The following is a 5,328-nucleotide window of genomic DNA, read 5'->3' as shown; positions in this document are numbered from 1 at the left end:
TCGGTGTCCCCCCCTGCAAACGAATCATGGGAATTGTAGTCCAGTTGTATGTGGTCTATTTTAAGCAAGTGGATACAATTTAGGCGAGGAATTTTATTAAACTCTTCTGAGGGTTTCGAGAATGTGCAATGAATGTGGTGGTGTAGTGCGGTGACAAAGGATAAAGCTTTATTTATCCATACAGCCGAAATGTTTACTGAAAAAATACCACTGCGGTATTTTAACGTAAAGCCCAATTATAGGTTTTGCACATATCCAAATGTTATAACTTTCCTAACAAAATGTTATTCCTTTTATGCAGTTATGTCGTGTGAGCAAAGGAAACGGTTCTTGAAGCTAAATTAGATGATTACCAAACTTTGCTTGCAATGACGTCGGGACACGCATAAACCCACTATTTCTGCACTGCAAGGAAACCTAAACCGAGACACGACACTATTAATTTAATTAATTTCTTCTATACGTTCTAAATAAAACTGCTACACGAATATGTATTATTCGTACTATGCCGAAAAATTTAAGTACGGTATATTCTGTGGTATTTCAAAGAATAGATCAGCTTCATTCATTCTCGCAGATTATTCGAAATATATTTATTTTAATAAATCCTTCGATCGGTGAAAAAAAAAAACAGCGAAGATTATGTTCGACTGTATACGCCAAATAGTCTTCATATGACGCTTTAAATGAGTATTATAGAGGGTTGTACTTATTGTTGCCATAAGGGATGAAATATACCGGAATTGCGATGAAGGACTATGAACTGATCTGACATCGAGTGCAATGTTTAGGTTGCAGTACATACAATGTTCCTCACGAGGCCGCTAGCATACTGCGATTAAAACGGAAACATACGCATATACAGTATATAGTATACTGTATATATACTCTGAGACAGGACAACGTTTGTTTAAAACACAGCTGTGTATCAAGTTTTATGGCAAATAAAGAATAACGTTGATCAACAAAAAATAGCTTTTTTATACGTAAATCAACATAGGGCTGAACTGAAATATATAACCAGCATTTCTCTATCGCAATGATTTTGAGTTACACAAATCAAACTTTAGGCTTTACATATATGTGCATGGTGGAAGTGATTAAAAAGATAGACGTACTTCACCTCAGGAATATCTCTCTTAGGGTCCCTCTTTAGTGTCCAGCAGACGTCAGCAAGCATACTGGGATTCCACTTGCCTTGATATCACTTTTACATACGAGAAAGAGAGAGCAAGATCCTGTCTCAATATGTTCAAAAAATAGACTTATAGTACTTTGCATCGTTCTGTAAAATCTTAAAAATGTTCAGAAAATCATTGTCCCTAAATTAAACTTTAATAAACCCATGCATTCAAAGTAAAGAATTACATACTATCAATGTATCCTAAAAATGACGTAATCAAAACTATGGGTGAAAGAAAAATTCTGAGTGCAAGAAATTCAGCAACCACAGAATGCGACATGGTATCATATGAATGAACTGTAAGATAATACTCTGTACACTACATAAGAACTCCATAAGATATTCATACAGTACATCAGTAGGTGTGTCTTCATAAGCAGTACATAAAATCAACTAGTTATCCATATTATTCATTTTGTTATGAAGACTTTATGAACATCTTGTGTAGCTCCTATGATATACAGTTACTGAATTTTTATGAGGGAAAATAGCAGAAATGTATACAATGCCTTTAAACTTACTGACAATATTCTTTCATCCATTATGTAGATAAATCAAGCACATGACATGACAAGCATTCACAATGTCTTTGACCTCGATTAAGCTTCAGACATTCTTTCTTATATTAAGCTCCTGTCTCTGTGTAACACAGTATGCCGTTGTGTACAACCTTAATAAATTCCCTCCTCCTTTTTTAGACAGTGACTTTAATAATAATATTACTATTTAAATACATGTTATGTGGAGTTGTTGCTTCCAGAGGACAGAATGTGCAGTAGTTGCGTTAGTTTATTTTGGAAATAGTGATGTTTTGGGGGTAAATAATTATACAGACAAGCGTAACACAATAGTGGCAAATTCATTTATCTAAGATAAAGACTGTATTACCAAAGACTGTGGATGTTGAACATTCAAACTGGGTAACACTTGTATTATTGTTACTTCCTAACAAATACCTCTTAGTAAATTAGACAAACTGACTAGGTGACACTGTGTCACCCATAGTGTGTATGCAAGTGATCGACTGCCTTTCCATTAGGGTTCGTTCTATTTTATGCATGCCGAGATGGTTCCATCATGGGTTAGTACTCTGTGTATGTAATATGTAATCAGAATGTCATTGGTTCAAATCCTGTGATGTCACTGTTGGGCTCTAGGCATGCTGGAAGCCTGCCTACCCTGTACCTCAAAACTTGTTCTCTCATATATATACAGTATATATACACTCACCTAAAGGATTATTAGGAACACCTGTTCAATTTCTCATTAATGCAATTATCTAATCAACCAATCACATGACAGTTGCTTCAATGCATTTAGGGGTGTGGTCCTGGTCAAGACAATCTCCTGAACTCCCAAACTGAATGTCAGAATGGGAAAGAAAGGTGATTTAAGCAATTTTGAGCGTGGCATGGTTGTTGGTGCCAGACAGGCCGGTCTGAGTATTTCACAATCTGCTCAGTTACTGGGATTTTCACGCACAACCATTTCTAGGGTATACAAAGAATGGCGTGCAAAGGGAAAAACATCCAGTATGCGGCAGTCCTGTGGGCGAAAATGCCTTGTTGATGCTAGAGGTCAGAGGAGAATGGGCCGACTGATTCAAGCTGATAGAAGAGCAACTTTGACTGAAATAACCACTCGTTACAACCGAGGTATGCAGCAAAGCATTTGTGAAGCCACAACACGCACAACCTTGAGGCGGATGGGCTACAACAGCAGAAGACCCCACCGGGTACCACTCATCTCCACTACAAATAGGAAAAAGAGGCTACAATTTGCACGAGCTCACCAAAATTGGACAGTTGAAGACTGGAAAAATGTTTCCTGGTCTGATGAGTCTCGATTTCTGTTGAGACATTCAAATGGTAGAGTCAGAATTTGGCGTAAACAGAATGAGAACATGGATCCATTATGCCTTGTTACTACTGTGCAGGCTGGTGGTGGTGGGATGTTTTCTTGGCACACTTTAGGCCCCTTAGTGCCAATTGGGCATCGTTTAAATGCCACGGCCTACCTGAGCATTGTTTCTGACCATGTCCATCCCTTTATGACCACCATGTACCCATCCTCTGATGGCTACTTCCAGCAGGATAATGCACCATGTCACAAAGCTCGAATCATTTCAAATTGGTTTCTTGAACATGACAATGAGTTCACTGTACTAAAATGGCCCCCACAGTCACCAGATCTCAACCCAATAGAGCATCTTTGGGATGTGGTGGAACGGGAGCTTCGTGCCCTGGATGTGCATCCCACAAATCTCCATCAACTGCAAGATGCTATCCTATCAATATGGGCCAACATTTCTAAAGAATGCTTTCAGCACCTTGTTGAATCAATGCCACGTAGAATTAAGGCAGTTCTGAAGGCGAAAGGGGGTCAAACACTGTATTAGTATGGTGTTCCTAATAATCCTTTAGGTGAGTGTATATATGTGTGTGTGTGTGTCTCATGAAGAGCATGATGAGATGGCAGGAAAAAATAAAAATGCAGAGATAAATAATGTGTCTTTATTCCATCATCCTGACCCTGTCTGAAGAAGTATTTACTGAAACTGAGTGGATATCTTAAAAAATTGTTGTTTTACATCTTAGTAGCCTCCCTTCAGGGAATAAATGGACCGGGGTTGATCATAAACACAGATAATGATGTCTTAAGTTGGCATTAAAATGAGAAAAATGGGCTGTCACACAGCAGCCTTCCATGGATGTTAGAATGAGCTTTCCTGTGTGATATTTGAGCCCAGTCTGTCGTCCCTCATGGATGATACATTAATCATCTGCATTGAAGAAGCTTTGGGCATTCAGGAGCCTTAATGTTCTGAAATTTATAGCTACAGTATATAAAGGGATCCCAGGTAGGATTCAAACTCCCCACTCTCAATACAGTTTTATGGAAAACAGTTACTATTATCCTGACTGTGTATTTTGTCATTATTTTATGCTTTCATTAATTAATAAAATGCACTGTTAAATCTTCTTCATTAGGCAATATAGATTTTTAGTAGAATAAGTGGACACACCTGGACCTGCGCGCATATATATATATATATATATATATATATATATATATATATATATATATATATATATATATATTACTTCCTTCAGTGTAAATACAAAAGGGATTTATTAAACTCAAAAGCACAAAACTGAAAACAACCAGGGAATCAAAACAGGGCAACAAAGGAAGACAAGCAATGAGCAACACCAAGTAACTATGTTAATGATGGAGCTGGGGAATACAGCACTGGGAGGCACATTAATACGTGACTAAAGACGGAGCAGACAAGAGGCAGCTGGGAGTGGTTAACATGAGGGCAGGAACGAGAGGCGAGACAAATAAGCACCAGACGTGGGAGGAGACAGCAGGGTCAGGCAGATGCGGTGGGCAGGACGTGACACAATGGTTCTAGTGTCCATCTTTATGGTGCATCCTGACACATGAATTATACATTAAAGAAAGATTTCAAATTACATGCAACTGAAACCCAACCACTCATGTATGCTTTGTATCATTACACCCATGTGTTTTAGGGCCTCTGAAACCTAGGGCTGCCCAACCCTGCTCCTGTAGATCTGCTGCCATAATTTAACACACCGGATAAGGATAATCAGGCCCTTCAGTAATATTTCAGTATTAGAGCCAGCTTAGCTTCAACATAGCTGACTCTAATACTAAGATGCACCTGAAGGGCCTGATTATCTGTATCAGGTGTGTTAATTTAGGGCGGCAGATCTCCAGGAGCAGGGTTGGGCAGCTCTCCTATAACACCATGTAACACAGTTTTTGTGTCTGTGAAATAACTATTAGTTCCTGTTAGCTTATATATCCAAATGATAGAAAATAATTTTCATTTCAAAATAACTTTGATTTTGTGGTCAGGACATCAATAGTTCAGAACACACATTAAATAACATTAACAGCCTTTGCAAGAGACTTCAAATTTTTTACAAAATCTTCTGACTTGTGTCCATATAGTCCAATTAAACTTAAAAGTTACATGTCCTTTTAGACTGACGATTGTAAACTAAGTTACTGTCACAAACAAGACCCCAGATGTAGTCCCCCATCATATTCTTGTTGTATTGTCCTTGGTATCGACGCTCGAATTCCTTGAGATCTTGGTGGAATCTTTCTCC

This window comes from Paramormyrops kingsleyae, chromosome 7 (assembly GCF_048594095.1).
Source record: "Paramormyrops kingsleyae isolate MSU_618 chromosome 7, PKINGS_0.4, whole genome shotgun sequence".
Lineage (NCBI taxonomy): Eukaryota > Metazoa > Chordata > Actinopteri > Osteoglossiformes > Mormyridae > Paramormyrops > Paramormyrops kingsleyae.
The sequence above is the reverse complement of the archived record's forward strand: the minus strand, read 5'-3'. Positions refer to the sequence as shown.